This window comes from Euphorbia lathyris, chromosome 5 (genome assembly GCF_963576675.1).
Source record: "Euphorbia lathyris chromosome 5, ddEupLath1.1, whole genome shotgun sequence".
NCBI lineage: Eukaryota > Viridiplantae > Streptophyta > Magnoliopsida > Malpighiales > Euphorbiaceae > Euphorbia > Euphorbia lathyris.
In genome coordinates, this window is record NC_088914.1 from 25,339,850 (window position 1) to 25,360,616 (window position 20,767).

The window sequence follows — 20,767 nt, forward strand, 5'->3', positions numbered from 1 at the left end:
TAGCTAACCGCCAGCTTAAGGATAACTTGTAACCGCCATTAATGGAACATTAATGGAGACTTTCTAGTTACTGAAGGTTACAACTTTCTAGCTATATATAGCCTACGTCTCAGGCTATCCAGGTACACACTCCCTTACCCTTTGTCAATTCAGTTTGCTCTCTTGTTCCTCAATACTGACTTTGGCATCGGAGCTTCCCCCCGTCGAACCCAACGACGCCCCCACAGGGACGGAAGTTGATCAGAATTTCTCTACTTGTCATCAATTGGTGCGGTGATCGTGGAACCCTTAAACAAATAAAGGGTTTTCATTCACGGTTAGAAGAAATATGACGAATGGAGATCATAACCCCTCCTCAGGGGTTGAAACACCACTAATAACTAGTGCTGGTCGCACTGATTCTAATGCTCCCCCAATGCAAGCTGAAAGTAGTATGCCCTCGGATGCATTCATCAACATGTGTGCAGAAGCTATATGGGAAAAGTTTGGCCCTGAAACAGGTGACCGCCTGCGGTCGTTCATGACCATTCCCCCATTTTGGAGTTTGCCGTCTTCATCTACAATATCTTCTTGGCCCCAGATGACTCTAGGACCAAACGCCCACAATTCTTCATTTCTCCAAGCCCACAATACGGAATCCATGGTAACTACCACGACGGCGTTAGGAGAACGACCAATCAATCGAGAGTTATTCCCTACTGGCGCAGGAGGGAGCCAAAGAAACAATCAAACTGTCGCTGGCGGATCCACTAGCCGTGGGATCAATTTGGGTGAATCGGATATCCCAAGGCGGCCACGGTCAAATCTTTCCTTGGGTGGATCGGAAGGGCGAAAACACAAAAAACGTAGAAAAGAGAAAAGTAGGCGGTCTGAATCGCCCTCGCCCCGAAGACCGAGATCCTCCCGCAAAGGCAGATCACCCCCACCTACTGGACGTAGACAGAGCAAAAGGCCAGTAGATACGCCACATCCAAGCGGGCCACCACCCCCACCACCACTGTCACACCCGACCCTAAATGACCTCAAGCGGCATCGGGCGTGAAATGGAAAGATAATAATCAATACTTAGGAGTCTCCAATTTATCCACATATCATTATATTACAATTGCAATACCAAAGTTCTAACCATAATGCTAACAATAAGCAGTCAACTTCCAAACCTCGCCTAATCGGTCGGGAACCTTCTCTATATCCTGTACTGTCTCACCTAAAAACATTAAAACATTTAAAAACGTGAGACAAAAATCTCAGTAAGAAACTATCAGCCATAAAAACCAACTTTATTTAACATAGCTACATATATACGTTTATAAAGGGATTTAATCAAAACCTTATAAAATATACTCAAAACTTAAGTTTATAATATAATCACCAAAACCTTATAAAATATACTCAAAACTTAAGTTCATAAAATCAAAGTTGTATATGTATCCATCCTCGAATTCCACCCGTGTAGATCATAACATCAATCATAACAATATCGAGATATCTCATTTATATCTCGTTCCTTGCCTAACAGTTAGGACTACCAGCCGTGCACTCTGGCCATACCGCCATTAGATATGGTCTTACAAATACAACTCCTACCCCGGGCAATCCTAGATGGACAAAACCATTAAATCTTTCGAAATATCACAACTCATAAAAATCATATATGGATTTCAATCCAAAATAATAACAATAACCGCAACAGATTTCTCAATCCAAAACCAATTCGTAAGAAATCATCAAATTCATTTTTTTCAATATATATATACATTGAAACCAAAAACATATATGTATATATGTAAATCAACCAAATTAAGCCTTAAATCAAAATAATCAAGTAAAATCTGAAATTCACATAGAAGCGTAGTCAATAGCTTCATTTGAACCGTAATTTCACAATAAAAAGCAAAATCATGAAAAACCCCAATTTTACAAAATTCCCGCATAACCCTAAAATATCAATTTCTGAAACTTTTTTGTTATATATATATCTATATACATAAAACTCAAAATATAGTTGATAGTTACTTACCTTGGCTACTAATTGAAAACCACAAACCCGTTCAATTCGCCTCTAAACTCTGTCTAAGCCATTTCCCTCCAAACACTACCGAAACTCAAAAACTCTTCGGCTAGGACTTAGATCTATGTATAAGGATACTATGGTTCCAATTTCAAATGATTTGGATGGTCGAATCTCCGTAAATAAAAAAAAACGGTGGAAAAACGGTTCAGGAACGGCAAAGAACACGAAGAGGCAGAGAATGAAAAAGAAAAAAGAAAAAGAAAATAAAGATGATGAGCATCATCTCTGAATCCGTTTTAACATATATCCAAATTTGGATAAAATCCCGTTTGATCCTCCATCTTTATATAATCTTTTAAAAATTATTCTAAACTTTTAATTTACACCTAAAATCCTCAAATTAACTCCAAACTTTTTCTATAGTACCAAATTAACTTCACACATCCAATAATTATAATATATATTAATATAAATTCTAGAAATTTAGTCACGGACGTGACAACCACACCACGGGGATGATGGGCATATTCCTTCAGGAGGCTCTGGAGGGGGTAACGGTCAGGCTCCCCCGGGCGGAGGAGGTGGAGATGGAGGAGGTGGCGGACGTGGAAATAGAGGCGGACGTGGTGGACAATCACCCTCAGATCCATCTTCGGGATCTAGTTCATCATCTTCTCCAAGCAGATCTCCAAGGAGGGGTCGCCCAAGGGCGGATCCGGAGAATTTTGACGACAGAGTTCGAGCTGCAGTGCTTCGCATGAATGAGGAGAATGCCAGGCATAATCCGTTCGCCAATCGAGATTCGCCCTTCACGGCTTGGATTGAAGCAGAGGAAACGGATAGGCATTTTAAAATACCAAATCTCGCCATATATACGGGTGTTGACAACCTAGAGGCCCATGTCAGAAAATACAGAATATTGCTTCGCCTCAATCGTGCAACTGAGCCAGTGCTATGCAAAATGTTTGTCACCACGTTAGGAGGTCCCGCTTATGGATGGTTCCAATCACTACCACCTGGATCGATAGATAGTTGGGACCAACTAAGCAGAGAGTTTTGTGCTAAATTCGCTGGCTGTATCCCTCCAGTGGTCAAATCCAGGAAGCTCTTTGAATTAAAACAGAAGGCGAATGAATCCCTTCGAGATTATATAAACTCCTTCAACAAATTGTGTATACAAATTGTGGATGTAGATATCTCCATGGCAGTGGAATCTCTGGTAAAAAAATACCACTTGTAAGAGTTTACATGAGGATCTAATTCACAAGAAGCCTACCAGCATGGCAGAACTAATAGAGCGCTGCAAGGACTTTATGGAGGTAGATGACATTCGCCGTGAATCAGCATCTCCGCCTAGGAGGGACAAAAGCGAATCTCGTCATCGAGATAGAGAAAAGAACAAATATCAAGATTCCTCCTCTAGAAGTAGGCGAAGAGGTTCTAAGAACAAATCGGCATTTGTCACCTCCTTCACACCTCTCAATGCTTCCAAAAGCAAAGTGCTTATGTGGATTGAGAACAGTCAACACAAGCGGAGCATTTCATACCCCGAACCAAAAGGGGGGGAGTATACCAATACTGGTAAAAATCCTAAAAATTATTGTAAGTATCACAGGAAAAACGGCCATGACACAGATGCATGCTGGGAGTTAGCTCGAGAAATAGAGCGTCTCATTGAGAGGGGAAAATTGGATCGGTTCATCCAACATGATGGCAAAAAGGGAGATGGTGATAGATCCAAGGATGACCCAAAGAAGAAAGGAAAGGGGACCATCAATGTCATAGCAGGCGGACCTGGATATCAACCAGTACTGAAAAAGGCAAAAACCACTGCTCTTGACAGGACATCACTGAATCGCCCATTTGCAGACGCAGGACCAAAGATCTCTCCTCATGCAGATGCCTTGGTCATTACTATGATGATGGAAGGCTGGGAGATGAAAAAGGTGATGATCGATACTGGGAGCTCATGCAATGTCATCACAAGAGGAGCCTTCGCCAAACTCATGGTCGATCCAGCCCAAGTAGAACCAACTGTAGTGGATATCCTGGGAGTGATAGGACATACCATTCAGACAAAAGACCAGGTAACGTTGGATTGTGAGTTAGCAGATGAAGATCAAGTCTGGAGGGGTGATCTGGAATTTTCTATCTTGGATGGTCAATTAGCCTATAATATTATACTCGGACGGCCCTTTATCTCCGAGGCAGCTTCCCTAATCTCCATACGCCACTTAACTCTTTACATCCCTACGACCAAGGGGGGTGTGATGATCAGAGGGAGCCAAAAGATGGCTCAGGAGACATATTCGGCATCACTAATGATCCGCCCCCAATCTAAGGACGAAGATGAGGAGGAACTCGTCACAATGGCCTTGGGTGAGACAGAAATGTACCTCATGGCGGATGAAAAGCAGGTCCGAATGGCTAAAGGGCTCAAAGGCGAAGTTAAAGAAGCAATCGCCAAAGTTCTCCATGAAGCGGAGGACGTCTTTGCATGGAAAGATGAGATCCTCCCAGGGATCAGTCCAGACGTGATCACTCACAAATTGAACATCGACAAAGATGCGGTTCCCGTAGCTCAGAAACGGAGAAACCATGGTCTTGAAAGGCAGAAGGTGATAGAGGAAGAGATCACCAAGCTCCAACGAGCGGACGCCATTGAAGAGGTCCTTTATACACAATGGTTGGCGAACGTCGTTTTGGTGAAGAAGGCAGGCGGATCCTACCGCATGTGCATCGACTTTACGGATCTCAACAAAGCTTGTCCCAAAGACAATTATCCTTTGCCGTGTATTGACATACTCGTAGATGGAACCGCTGGACATGCTATGTATTCCTTCACATACGTGAAGTCGAGTTATCATCAAATCCCCATGGAGCCTTCAGATAGAATCAAGACCTCGTTCGTGACTCACCAAGCCACTTATTGCTTCAAGGTCATGCCCTTTGGGCTTAAGAACGCAGGCGCCACCTATCAGCGGATGATGAACAAAATATTCGCAGAAAGCAAAGGTGATAACTACTCTGTCTATGTAGATGACATGATCATCAAAAGCACCACTGTGGAGAAGCACGCAGATGATGTAAGAGAGGTACTGGCCGTACTCCGACGCCACAATATTAAGCTAAACCTGGAAAAATGTACTTTTGGTGCAACATATGGAAAGTTCCTGGTATTCATGATTAGTGAAAAAGGCGTGAGCCCAAATCCCGATAAAGTTAAGGCTGTTCTGGAAATGCAGGCACCACGGAACATCAGGGAAGTGCAACGCCTCAACGGGCGGATCGTGGCCTTGGGCATGTTTATTTCCTGTTCAGCTCGTAGGTGTCAGCCCTTTTATGAAGTCATCAAGAAGCAAAAGGCATTCGAGTGGAATGAGGACTGTGAAAAGGCTTTCGAGGGGATCAAACGGTTTCTCACGGAACCGCCCATGATGAGTCGGCCCCTAAAAGGTGAAAATCTCTATATGTATGTCTCAGTTACAGAGAAAGCTGTGTGCACAGTCATGATAAGAGAAGAGGATGGCCAGCAGTATCCTATCTATTATGTAAGCAAAGTATTGAAGGATGCTGAAACCAGGTATTCTAAACTTGATAAAATGGCTCTGGCCGTCGTCACCACGGCAATTCGCCTTAGGCCATACTTCCAGGCCCACACTGTCATAGTTCGTACGAATATACCCATGAAAAAGGTATTGCAAAAGCCTGATACTTCATGGAGATTAATGGAATGGGCAATTCGCCTCGGAGAATTTGATGTGCGATATGAGAGCCGAACCGCCTTGAAAAGTCAGGTCTTGGCAGACTTTGTGAATGAATTCACAGAGGAAGGGGTGAATCTCCCCAAATCTCAAGTAGAGGAGTGGACGATGTACATGGATGGGGCTTCCTCTGCAGATGGAGCTGGCATAGGTATCGTGATCAAGGGCCCCCAGTACATAAAATTACGGTATGCAACAAAGTTGGATTTCCATGCCACCAACAATGCCGCGGAATATGAGGCTCTAATATTGGGGTTACGCCTGCTTAAGGAAATCACTCCCGAGCGGATCGTGATCTATAGTGACTCCAAGTTGATGGTCAATCAAGTGATAAAAAATTATGAGGTGAAGGATGACGTTCTAGCCAAATATGTTACCGAAGTAAAAAAGTTGCTGGACCACCTCGAAGCTAAAGAAACGAAATGGGAACTGGTCCATGTGCCCCGAGAATCAAACACTGAAGCCGATCACCTAGCAAAAATGGCTTCCAGTGAAGAAAGTTGGACAGATCCGCAATGTCTCTTCGAGGTTAAAGCAGCTCCGGCATTCGCCTCCAAAGAAGTATCCCTACTCACAACAACAGAGGATGATTGGCGGACAGCCCTACGCCAATATTTGTCAGATGAAGCTCTACCCATCGATAAGGAGGAGGCTCGGCGGATCGTCAGAAAAGCGGCCTATTTCTCCATGATCAACGATTGCCTCTATAGAAAGTCATTTAGCCATCCATGGTTAAAATGCATTCTGCCAGAAGAGGGACAACAGGTTCTTAAGGAGCTACACGAGGGATCATATGGGGCCCATGAGGCATCCGCCACTATCTTAAAGAAGTCCAGGTTAGCAGGATTTTATTGGCCCACTGCCGAGCTTGATGCACAAAAATTGGTGGAATCATGCCATAGTTGTCAGATTCATGCGAATGAATCACACACGGCCAAACATCTCTAGAGGCCTGTTATTGAAGGACGACCCTTTGCCGTCTGGGGAATTGACATCGTTGGACCATTTCCTCCAACTCGTAGACAGAGGAAATATGTGGTAGTGGCAGTAGATCACTTCACCAAGTGGGTAGAAGCCGAAGCTGTCTCCTCCATCACAGCCGAACGAATGGTGGAATTTGTCAAAGACAATATCGTGGGAAGATATGGCGTACCCCACACCATCATCACTGATAACGGAACACAGTTCAACTGTGACGAATTCAAAACTTTTTGTGAGAAATTGGGCATTTTGAACAGATTCGCCTCCGTTTATTATCCTCAATCCAACGGTATGACTGAAGTTACAAATCAGACGATCGTAAAAGGAATAAAGAAAAGATTGGGGGAACATGATAAAAAGTGGGCGGATCAGTTGACAAGCGTCTTATAGGCGTATCGCACCACTCCTAGAACGGCCACAGGAGAAACACCATTTGCCCGTTCTCATGGCGTGGAAGCTGTAATCCCGGTTGAAATACTAGTCCCAAGTGATAGAGTTGCATTCTATTGCGAGGAGGCCAACAACCACAGACTAACAGAGAGTCTTGATCAAGTGGAGGAGCGAAGAGACAAAGCTTATATACGTATGGTGGCATACAAGCAGCGGATCGCCGCTCACCATGACAAAAATGCCAAACCTGTAGACCTGAATGTGGGAGACCTCGTGCTCCGCAAGGCGGACAAAATCCAGTCTCGAGAAGGGAAGGGCAAGCTAGGGCTCACCTGGACGGGACCATATCAAATAGTGGACAAGATTGGGTTCGCCACATTTAAGATTCAAGACATGGAGGGGAACATATTACCACGCACGTGGAACCTCCAAAATCTCCGCAAATACTTTGTCAGAAAATGAGATGTACATACGGTCTTGAGTACTCTTTTTCCTTTAGTAAGCTTTTTTCCCATGTGGTTTTTCTTATTAAAGGTTTTAACGAGGCTCACATGTAAGACCTGCTTGCTGTAATAAGGCATTTTTCCTATCAATAAACATCAATTGTTCTATTGCCTATGTTCTTTTTAAAATTTTTATTGCAGCAATATAAATATTCCAGTCTTAAAAAGAAGGGGGGCATCCAACGCTCTCCACATTGAGAAAGTACTGCTATCTTATAGCTACTTTTTCTCCTCAAAGATAAGAGGACAAGTCTCATGGGCGGATCCATCTTTAGAGGATCCCCATTCGAGATAGAGTTAAAACGATCCTTAGACGCAAGGTCTTTACACTCTCTTACTCCCTTTCCAAAGAAGGGTCTACAAAGTCCTCTAGGCGAATCACTTCACCTCAAAGATAGGTCGCAAGATGATCCCTGAAGGCAGCTTTACTTCCTCTAAAGGAATAAAACAGCTTCAAACCTTCACAAAGGTTCACACAATGGAGTATGGCTGGCCACCTACTCCAAAATAAATCCTACACGCTTATATATATTTACTTACGCAAATGTAAAGGTAAAATAAATAGCTACCATGAGGATTAAACAAATTGTACTTAACAAGTTTTACAAAACAAAAAAGGACATCAAGAAATCACAGGAGCATCCTCCTTAAGATTCTTCTCGCCAGAAGCACCCGCTTGAGAAGCACCTATTTGAGAGGCTTCCTTCTCGACAGCCACGGATACACTCGCCAAGGGGACTTCCTTTTCCACGGAAAGTGTTTCCCTAGGAAGAACGGTGCCATCGATTATCAGCTCCTCGCCAGACTTCGGAGGTACTTCCTCAAGATCCACTAGCTGGACGGTGGTGGCAGGTTTGCTTTCTTCAACGGGTCCCTTCATCCATTTCCGAACATAGTCTCGGAGATATTCTTTGATGTCAGGGATTTTGTTAAATTTAAGAACATCTTCTGGCTCTGGAACGGCGAACTGCGGATCTGTGAAATCGATCTCAGGATGCGCCAGCGAGACATACGCCATGATTAGTTCGCCGTAAAAGAAAGCCTGCTCACCAGCCATGTACTCAGCTTCTCCTACAGCATTCTCGAGCTCCTTGGCATTCGCCTCGATCTTCTCCTTCAGCTTCTTTATCTCGGCATCCTTAAGGGCCATGGCAGTAGTGGCGGATGCTATATTCGCCCTGGCATCGGCTATTTCCTTCTCCAGCCTATCTATGGTAGCCTTATCCGCCACACCTTGAAGGAGCTCCGCCTCTATAGCACGTATGCGAGTGTACATCTGTCAAAAGCAAACCCTTTTGTCAAGAATGAAAGAACAAAGGTATAACTTTTTCTGAAAAAGTTTCTTTCAAATAAGAGGACCAACCGTAAGAAGCTCAGTCTTCCCCCTTTGTGCATGAATTGATCCGGGAATCTGATTCTGATTCCTCTGCACTTCGCCCAATTGGCCCAGAGCCTCATCCAAGTCGTTGATAACCGACTCATTTTCTAGGGCTCCCTTGGCCCCATACTTAGCGGACCAGTATTTGCCTAGGTCAGGCTTCGCCGTCTGCATAAAGAAGCAAGGATCAAACCTTAAATTCTAAACATAACGAACGGGCAAAAGATAAAAGCGACCTACTTGTTCCATCTCCCCCGCAGGCATGGCGGATCTCATGGCATCCGCCATAAACTTGGGACCATCAGAAGCTGCAGGCTTCCTCCTTTTCAGAGGCGGATCGACCATTGCATCCGCCAGACGTTTCCCTGTGTCCTTCTGAGGATTCACCACTTGAGCTTTCTTGCGGGCCTTATCCTCCAACAACTTCCTACGCTTCTCTGCAAGAGCATGATTGGCCTTAGATAAACCCCTGCCAAAGAAAACAATAAAGTAATCAAGGTTCAAGAAGGAAACAAAGTTACATTGATCAAACTGTGTAATCTTCGAGTAAATGAACTTGTCCCCCTCTTTGTGAATTAGGGGAATATCGCTCATCATAAAGGCTAAAGCATCCACATATGTCCAGGCATCCGCCTTGACACTCTTCATGAGGTCCGCCACTACCTCATCACTCGCCGTCAATATTCGCATATCACCCGCCATATGCAGAGGTTTGGGATTCCAGAATGTTGGAAAACCCAGTGATTCGCCCTCGTTTATCTTCACGTAGAAGAATTTCTCATCCCAACGGTGGACATTGGACATTTTGCCACTGAATGGCGAATACACTCCAAATTTTGCAAAAGTAAGAAACGACTCTGACTTTCGCTTTGATTGTTTGTGAAAAGCTCTAAAGATCCGCCCAGTGTATACTACCCCTAAGTTTGAAGCTAGATAGCAATCTAAGGCAATATCCAACCAGCCATTGGGGTGTAGTTGGCTGGCGGTGATATCAAAATAGGAGAGGATGTCCGCCATCATCTTGGGAAGAGGAAGTCGGAACCCTCTCTCCACGTGACTACAATACACGGTTAAAAAGCCACTTGGCGGACAGGATGGACGTTGATGAGCCGCCGCTAATTGAGTCTCATAATTATTGATCCAGGGGAAGCGAATCGCTAGATCCGCCAGATCCGCGTCACTCATGCGAGACGAAGTGGACTCCGCTCGGGGATTCTTTTTTCTAGGTTGGGAAGAGGAAGAGGCCATTGTTCCTAAAAAACGCCTAAAATCTACGACCGGCGTGGCACCGGTGGCCGAAGTAGAAAGAGTTTGACTCCTAGTGGAACGAGTTTGGTAGCGATTACACGCCGAGTTACGTAACTCAACTAAATCGGAACAAGCTGTGTCCTCGGAGGAAGATGAATTTTCCGATGACGATGTAGTCCAACTAAAACTAACCACAATTTCGGGAGGAGGGGTCAAATTAAAAAGCTCAGAGGTTGATCTAGAAGAGGACGAAGAACTCCTAAACATTCAGAGAAAATAGAAGGAGAAAAGATGAACTTACATGTAAGAAAGCTTTGAAGGAACTCTGAAACTCCCAGGGAAAGCTTCGAGCAGTGAAAAGGCAAATGAAAACGAAATTGGGAAGAAAGAGAAAGAGAAAGAAGAAGAAGGCGTCTTCTCTCTCTTTGGACAGGGCGCTTGTTACACGTGTCACTCCGTAATTGGCATCGAACAGAGTGCTCATTAATGCAGGTAGTCATGACGGCGCATAGAAGTTCAAAAGCCCTAAAAGACTTTAAAGGAATTTAGGGGGGGCTTCTGATAACATTGAGATATTATCCCGAGGACTAAGAGGGATATTCACCTAAGGAAACTCCGCGTATTGATGAGATCCGACTGGCGGATCACCGGATCTCCTAGGGCCCATCAAAGGGGAACCGCCGGCGAACCTATGAGGCGAATCTCCTTGAAATACTCATTCGCCATTATAACGGCTGGGCCGACCTAGCCATAAAGACCATTAATGAGCTATCAATTAGCTAACCGCCAGCTTAAGGATAACTTGTAACCGCCATTAATGGAACATTAATGGAGACTTTCTAGTTACTGAAGGTTACAACTTTCTAGCTATATATAGCCTACGTCTCAGGCTATCCAGGTACACACTCCCTTACCCTTTGTCAATTCAGTTTGCTCTCTTGTTCCTCAATACTGACTTTGGCATCGGAGCTTCCCCCCGTCGAACCCAACGACGCCCCCACAGGGACGGAAGTTGATTAGAATTTCTCTACTTGTCATCATAAGTATATGTGCTGAGTAACCTAGATTTTGTTCACTGTAACACTCGATACTCAATATCAATATTTAGGAGGGTTTTCCATTACATATATATAAAGTAGTGATTTGATTTTCATTTCAAATAGCACTAGCTTAATTGCTTTTCCTTTTTCTAGATCCTTCATCTATGTCTAATATTAATTGTAATTTTTGTTAATTTCAGTTTATAAATAGATTCATGAACCAAACAGAAAGACATCACTACAATAAATCACCACTTGTGCCATGAATTATGCCACATGAATCACAAATTCGTGGCATATTTCTAGTTAGCCATGGGAAAAATAGATTCCAGTAAAAACTGATGATCACATAATATATTTATGCCACGAGTAATTATTTTCGTGGCAAACATACATTTTTGCCACGAATTTTGCCACGATTTATTTTATTCCCGTGGCTAAATTTGTTTATGCCACGGAAAAATTACGCGTAGCATAAAAATGCTACGGCCATGGATAATCTATTTTGTGGCAAGATAATTACAATCCAAAAACTGAATAAACAATTAAAGTTTTAGTCCTTAATTTAGTTTTCAAACTAATATAAGGGTCAATTAATATATTTTGTCTAGTTTTAATTTAGAATAGGAAACAACATCTATTAATAGAAATTATATTTTAATTTATTAATATTAAAGAGCAAAATTTAATTCTTTTCTTTAAACACGTTCCTTTAACCTTTCTGCTTCCTTCGTACTCTCTCTCCTTATCAATACCAGATCCCCTTTCCCCAATAACCCTAGATTAATTCTTCCTCTCTTCTTTGTCGTGTTAAACCTTCTTATCTCTTGCTCCACTAGAACATGTGATTCTTCTCTCTTCTTCGCCGCTACCGCTTAGTGTTCATATGTATGTTGTTCCTGAGAGAATTGAGATTGGTTCTGACTGAGTTCCATTTTTTATTCCTCTCACCATTAGAAAGCTTGTGATTCTCTAGCGGCCGCAGCAACTAGTGCAGGTATTGCTCCATTAAGTTTTGCCTTCATGCTAAATGTATCACTGACCAAACCCTAGTTGTCCTAATTTATTATTTGATTAGCTCCAACGCTATTGTTCCTGTTAATTTTACTGATTCTATATAGAAAGGGATATGCTTTTACTGAATGGAGGCGATTTCAAATTTCTATCACTTTATTACTCTAGTGTTGATTTGATAATTATTTAAGGGGTGATTTTAGGGTTTTTTTTTTAATATATATTCACAGCTATTATGATTTGATGGATACTTTGCCAGTGGAGGATAAACAAAGTTGGGTTGATAGTAGTCATATGAAAGTGCTTGCCAGATGAGCGCACTCAATAGGTTAGTTTGTTTGTCCATTTTGACTCTTGCTTAGTGGCTTTTGTATGGATGTTTCTCCTGGAATTTTACCTTGTATGTCTTATTCATGAGTTTAAATTATTTCTTTGCAAAGATGATTCCCCCATTTAAGCCTAATAATGAAAACCCCTTCATATATTTAATTTCTAGAGATAATATGGTAATTTGAATTCTTGTATCCTCTATAATAGCATCCAATATATGTGGAAGAATTGAATGGTCATACTAATTGGTAGCTCATTGATATATGTGGAATTCTTATTTTTTAGTAGACTACTTTTGAACTATTTATGATGGCAACTTGGGAACTCTTGATAAGCTTTTTGTTGAGATGTTGGAGAGCTAGATTATCCTGAAGTATTTGAAAGTAGGATCCTACTGTTCTACATGACTAAAATGAGTGCTAGAAAATGGTATTGGTAATTTATTCCATTATTCTTTTTTATTATCATACGTAATCCAAATTTCATATCTCATCACTTTGGCAACTTGTTATATTCTATAATTATGTTTTAATTGATTTAAACTTGTATTAAACTCTTCTCAATCTATTATAAGAACCAATTTAATAAAATTAAAATTAATCTACACACTTCAAAAGGTCTCAATTAAAGTCTGATAGCAAATAATGCTTAACTGAGTCAAGTTGAGCTTTAGAAAATAGAAAGGGACATTAATACTACATTCAATGTACATATTCTCAATAACATGCCATTTTATAAATTAATTCATAACCTTGAAACTTAGAAACACAACCCAGTATTATTACCTTGGAAATTAGGCTCCTGCAAAGTGAATTTCATGCTCCTCAACACCACACCTTGTTTCCAGAACTGAACTTGATTCTGCTATTTTTCCTGGGTTTTCTGCAATCCGTTTCTTGAGATTTTTCCATCTCATAATGAAAGAAGATAGGAGAATAACATCCACAGTTCATGATGTTATCTTCTCCTTAACTTCCATCTTTTCGGAACAAATAACCATCTTTTTCGAAACACTAAATTTCTTTTATGAAGCAAAAAAAAAAAAAAACGTGGTTGACAAAGAAAAATTAAATTGTACCATTTTAGCTTAGTATCACATACTATATAGCGTCTACTTTATTTACTATAGTCGTTGCAAAAAAGTATCGCAAAGAATTCATTAATTAGTATATTTTCTCATAACACTGCTCCATCATTTCATTTTGAGTTATGTCCTTGCAATTGAAATATTATTGCTACATTTAAGATTCAAGCTAAAGTTGGGCTTTTCCAAGTGTATGTAAATAGATTAAAAAAATGAAGTTATATTGAAATTAAATAGGAGAAATGACTTTGATACATGGAAAATTGATGCATTTGATTTTTTTTATCTGATTATTTATCCTTTGGCCATTTTATATTGATTTTGAATTATTTTTAATATTTTGATAATTAATCTTTCCCTCGATTAAGGTATTATCACAAGGTTTATACATGCTTGCTCATAGTATTGCATTTTGTAGACACTAATTCAATTTATTCAGGTTGTTGCAGAAGTTAGGAACTCTGAAGCTTTCATTGCTCTGTGTCTGGTGTGTCGGCTGATTGTTAATGGGACTTGTTTGCGACACATATGTTGGGCTTTAGTAACAGATTTCAATTACTCTTCCTAGTGATAGAACATGTTTAGTTTTGATATTCAAATTATGATATTATCTCTGTTTCGTTTTCATTGTAATAAGATAATATTAGTTGTTTTTCTTAGAGTTGATCAATTTATGGTCTTTCTTTTCAAACTAAGCAAAGTAATTTCTACGTATTATATTATATTTTATAGTAGCTCCCTTCAATCCGAAAATTTATATTATGTCCTTAATGTTGCTGCGAGTTTCTTTATTGGATGATAGAACGATTGTTGTTTATTTAATAACTATTTATTCTCGTTAAGAATGGTTAAAATTTTGAACTTTGTTTATTTATGTATTCTTTTGTTCTTATTCATTTTAACGTAGCTCCGTTCAATCCAAAAGCTCATACATAATAATATAATAATAATAATAATAAAAGAACTTAAAAATTAATTAAAAATAAACTAAACATAAATTACCAAAATTTGATCAAGTTTTCCAAGATTATGCTCGTGGCTAAGTAAGGTTTCTAGCCACGAATGTTCTATTTTTGCCATGGTTAAAATCGTGGCTAAGCAAGGTTTCCCACCATGAGTGTTCTATTTTTGCCACGATTATGATTGCGGCTAACTAGAGTTGATTGCCACGGGCTACTATGTCTTGCCATGGGTATTTTACTTTTGCCACAATTTTACCCGTGGCAAATGGATATAATTAGCCACAGATTTTCTCGTGGCATAAAAACCAATTTATGCCATGACCATTATTTTCCCATGGCAACTACCTAGCTACGTTCACTTGCGCCACGGGAGCACCCACCTTGAATTTCCGTGGCCAAATAGCATAGCCATGGAAATATTACATTTGGGTCACGATTTTAACTGTGGTGCAAGTGATGATTTGTTGTAGTGAGGGGCTGTATTAGAGTTGCGATTTTGAGTTGGTTAGGGACCACTCTCAAGATGGCTTGCTGATTTTAGGTACTCCTCTCGGTTTGATAAAGTTTCTATTCAATCTTTATTTATGCTCACTAAATTGTACAATCTTTTAATTAATTTTTTAAATGTATGAATTGATTAATCTGGGAACATTTCACCCCTTATTTGTTTGCTTTAAAAAATGGCAACAAGATGATAATTGAACAGTGATAATTTATTTTAGGCTTGTGATCTATATTGGTATGTGTTGCTTGTTAATTGAACACTACAAAAAAAAAGTGACTTTTGAGGACAAATGGTTAAGAACAAAATATAATTTTTGTTTTAATTGTAGTTTTGAAATTAATATAGAAGACAACTATATTTATTGTCTCCAATTATTTTTTAATCTAGTAAAGGGGACAAATTTAATTAACAAAAATTAGATTATATTTTTATATATAAATTTATTATTATTTGGGGACAAAATCTTGATTTTGTCTAACCCTCAACGTTTCTCTCCCACTCCCCCCCTCTATCTCTCCCACTCGTTATTGGCTCTCCCTCATTGCTAGCCGACATACCATCTCCATCCATAACCAGTGCCGCCACTCGTCCATTCTCTATCTTCTCTACCATTTGTTTTCCCTCTCCATTTTCCTTCCTCTCTCTCTTTTGTTTCCCCAAATTTCATCGATGGATTCAATATCAAGGGTAGGTTTGCAACATTGAGCAGCGAATTTGGAGACTGGATCACATCAGCCCTGATGAATTTTCAAGGTTAGGTTTTCTATTTTTTCTCCATGAAAATCTCAATGTTTGATATATCTACCTTCAATTTAACGAAATCTATAGTTATAATTGAATACTTGATTTATTCCTCTGTTATAGTAGCTTCAACTTGGATGTTAGATGTCTTAATCTCACTATGAAATTCTAAATGCAACCATTAGTTAACAAAAAAAAAAAGGAACAAAGAACAAATTGCAATCGAGCCTTTCTCCTTCTGCCTTGGTTTTCTATTGATTATTTGCACATGTCTCTGTTTTATTGTTGTTGTGTTATAATGACAGACATGAAAAATGATACAGAGAAGGAAATCTCGTTTTATACCATTAAACATGATTATAAACTGATCAAAAATCTTCTTAACATTTTGCAAAGAGAAGTTAGAGGCCAAATCATGGAGATAAGATCCTTGATCAGGTTCTATTAATTCATTTATGGTTTACTTTCTTTCACATTTAATAGTGGGGTGTTCTTATTTGTGGGATATTTGAAGTCATTTTTATATATTTTTTTTTTGTCTGATGGGTATTTTCACAATCTGTCATTTTTTGTTTGGGTACTCTCTGTACTGTCATGCAACCAATTGAACTAAAAGCAAAACTAATAGTTAACGCCCAATCATATATCTTATACTAATTTCTGACAATTACTGCTATTTGGTTCTCATTCGTGTTCCTTAATTAAAGCAAATATAGGATTATATTGGTATGCCCAAAATTGATTAAAGAAACTATTTTTTAGGTTTGATAGGTTATTGGCTTCATATTGTTGACAGATTCTACTCTTATACTTTTGCTCGTAAGTTGTATTCATATTTCTCAAGTTATTTTAATGATAATGCAATTTTTTTATTCCTTTTTGCTTATACTCCTATAGATAGTTCATAACAGAAAATTTGAGTTTTATGCTAGTTTTCAGACATTTTCATAAAGTATGCCAGTTATATAGTTATATTATTCTAAAAAGAAAAAGAATAAGTTAGCACACTTGTATATTCCGTATAGCCTGCCTTCTTTATAACCATAAGATCATAATCCAGTAAAAGGCTTGAGAATACCTATGACTATCTTCTTGGATAGGTGATGTTTTTTTGCTGTCTGCTACGCTTATCTGATTTGTTTATTTACCAAAATGAGCAAATACTAGTTGATGTTGTTGTCCATGATGTCAATGGGTATGTTGAGATGGAAAATGGTTTCACCAGGCTTGGATATTGGGCTAGTGGTACTAAATACTAACGTCTCTACTATTTTTGGAAGCAATTTGGTAGAATTCAGCTGGGAAGGGACTTTTTGGTTTTAACTTCAGAAGCATTATATTTATAGGTAATTCATAGTCTGTATACTTTAGTTTTGTTTTCTACTGTCTGCTTCTAATTACATTAGCTTCTAGTTCTATTATAAAATACCCCTTCTTGTGCAATTTCTACTTTGTGCTTTTCCTTTTGATTCAATCTCTCCCTCTCACTCTTTTAATTCCATTGTGATCCCTATAGTGAAAATATGTGTTGTTTTGGACTTAAACATGTAAATTGGTTGTTTCGTGTGTGATTGAGAAAAATAAATAATGACAGCCCAATTTATTTGATTCAACATGTTTAAAGGTCCATAGAATGACTTTTATGCATTTTTAGTTTATCAAAATAGTAACATATAGTCTGATTAGAAATCAAATGCACATTGCAGAATCGAAGGTTTTAACTTTTATTTAGTTTCCCTTCCTTTTTCATTTCATCTTAGGTTGATTTTTTTTCTGTGTTATCTTCTTTAAATAATACTATGCATCAATTCTTTTTCAAGTCGAACAGCATAATGAGAAGATAGAGGAGGATGAGCTTTTACTTTTAGTGAAGGTTCTCAGAAGTGCTTATTCTGCAGGAAAGGACATTGATCCTAAGAGCAAAGACTTGAACAATATCTCAAGTGCTGAATAATGTTCATAAATATAGTGAAGGAGCTTCAATATTGGATTATCCCTCATATGTGTTGTACAAAAATGGAAACAATTTTTTTTTGTTTAGGTTTTGTAAGCTAATCCTGAGGTCTAAATTTGATGTTTACAGGTGTGATTTTGCATAATTTGTTGCCACATAAAGTGGAGTTCAACCAACTAGTTTATGCCTAAGAAGCACAAAGTGATGATGAAGATGTTAACATGATGAATGCTTACAAATGCTTATAAAGAAGCTAATGAATGAAGGTAATTTTTGTTATTTGATCATTGTTATGTTTACATCTGTTAGGATATGTCACGACCCGACCTCGTTATGACCGGCGCATAAATTAAGACTACCTTAATCTATGCTAGCCTCAAATTCAAAGTACAAATTAATATTTGTTTAACTAATAAAGGCTTCTAACATGATGATACAACTTAAACTGTAAAGAAGTATATACCATAAATTTATCCAAACGTCTCTAAAACAGTACAATAGCAATATATCTAACTAACAATATCCTCCTTCAATATTGAACCTCAAATGTCTGTCCAGCTATAGAGATCTTAATCTGAAAAAAAATAAAATCAACGTGGTATGAGATTTCCGTCTATACGAGCGAAAATCCCAGTGAGTGATAATCAAAGCACAACAGACGGGGAACAGGCAGATATGCAGATAAGTTTCAAATTTGTTTTCAGAATTTATCAAATATGATGGTGCAAAGAAATCAAAAATAATATTGAATAATAATAAATTACAGAAATTCTCAAAACCACGGTATAGTAACATCAGAGTGATGATATTCCACATCACCAAAGGCCAGATAACAGACACAGATGGTAGCGCTACCAGATTCAGATACAGAATGTCTTCACCGACCCTATGCATGATTCTAATACAACTGACACAAAGACAAACATGTACACAGATAAAACAATAACAAATAATGCAAGCCTAATATGAAGGCCAGTGAGACATGAAAACAGATACAGATAATACTGAGCACATGTACTGGTTTCAAAGCGTATAATTTATATATCATAATATTTTTCAAATAACTTAAATATCCAGACGACGGAATTCGAATAAAATTTCAGATTTTCAATACAAACGGTAATAGATAAATCAATCGATTAACAGAATTAAGTATAATCTCAAAGAATTTTTACTTCCAAATAAGATAAATGATATCAGACAAACTAATGTACCAAGGGCCTGTTCCCAGAAGCCTAGGCTCTAATGCAGAGAATATTTGACAAATAAAATTAAGCTCAATAAAATATTTTATCATCTAACTAGAACAAGGACTATTTTGAACAAATAACATTTTTAGAAAAGTTCATCAGAAATGTCTTAAAGGAACGAAAATAGGAGATAAATCTAAAAATCGGATCGAACTATTTTTATCAAACTTTTCAATATTAATTACCAAAGGATCGAAAGATAGTTTAAACAAAATACTTTTATCAAACAGATTTCATGTCAGAAATTTCAAAATCAAACAAATAGTGTCATGAACCATAATTACCACTCACCCCGAACTCCAAATAATAACCAGATCCAAATCTTAGTTATCAATTTTCTCAATCCATCTGAACACCGTCAAATTTTCTATTCAATCAACATATCCAACTAAAATTACTCCAAAATTTTCTATCATACTTAATAAAATCTACAACCCAAATAAAATTGAGTCAAACTAAATTATTGGGGGATCGAAGTAAGTGAATTTATATTATATAATGAATATATGGTTTTACAAAAGAACAAACAACTAATGTCAATTACCTTTTGTTGTTTGAAGAGTTAGATCAATTGCTTCCCAACTTACTCAAAATCAATGAAAACGGTTAAAATAAAATGTTTCGGTGAAAAGGAGAAGAACCCGATTTTTTGTAGAAAACGTGAAGCTTTAAAACTGTTTTTATTTGATTATTTATTTGTTAAGAGTTTAGACTAAAATAGATAACTTAAATATATAAGAATAAAAAGGTATTATACTAATATAAGAGTTATTGTTGACAAAATATAGTAATGAACCCAAACCATGATTTTATAAAAAAAAAAATTGTACCACTGTTCTGTTTTTTCTTCCTTTGTTTTTTTTATTATTTAGAAAGTACATAGAAAAAAATATTAATATTATGAAAGCCATAAATTCCATAGTTTATACATTACTATAATATGAAAAACCCAAAATTACTAATTAACACATTATTTTCAAAGGCAAATAATTAAAATTATACATCTAATTAGATTTATTTTTAAAGAATCATTTCGAAAATTCGGGATATTACAGGATACATTTTATTTATTTATGTACAACATAATGTGAATAGAAATAAGAGATCAACAGTACAAAATGTCTGGTCAAGCTGGCCACTTTCTGCATAAGTACTCATAAGACCAGTGTAAACATCAACAATGTAAAACATAAATTTTAGCGGTGTTAAGAATACATTAATTCTCTTCTTAAAAAATAATACACTAACTATGCTACCTATGGTTTTGGGAGTGATGGTGATAGTAATTACTTGATTTAGGAAGACATTTGTTGTGTGCATTTGCAGATGAAGGATTTGAGAAGAATGAAACGATTTAAAGCTAAAGGGGGATATGGTTTGATGGATCTTAGGAATTATGGTAGAACAGATCAGAACTGATGTTATTTAGGAAGAACGAGCTCAATAAGCTTTTACTTTTAGTTCCTTTTTTCTAATTATTTTTTGTTGAATATTACTGTTACATAATAAATCATTTTATGTTGATTTTTTTTCTGATTTATGTCTATAAATGAGATTATGGTTTGTTGTTAAAAATGAACCAGTAAATTACCGATTATGGTTGCTGTTG

The 20,767-nt window shown here is 38.1% G+C and overlaps 2 long non-coding RNA genes across 2 annotated transcripts; both read left to right on the forward strand.

Moving 5' to 3' along the window:
• The first annotated feature begins 12,012 nt into the window (after positions 1–12,012).
• Positions 12,013–14,487, forward strand: LOC136228959 (uncharacterized). The gene is made up of 3 exons (XR_010688930.1): positions 12,013–12,315; positions 12,563–12,660; positions 14,186–14,487. It is a non-coding gene; the product is annotated as an uncharacterized lncRNA (long non-coding RNA).
• Positions 14,488–15,678: 1,191 nt separating this feature from the next.
• On the forward strand, positions 15,679–20,686 carry LOC136231206 (uncharacterized). Its single transcript, XR_010689726.1, has 3 exons — positions 15,679–15,966; positions 18,038–18,174; positions 20,485–20,686. It is a non-coding gene; the product is annotated as an uncharacterized lncRNA (long non-coding RNA).
• Positions 20,687–20,767: the final 81 nt, after the last annotated feature.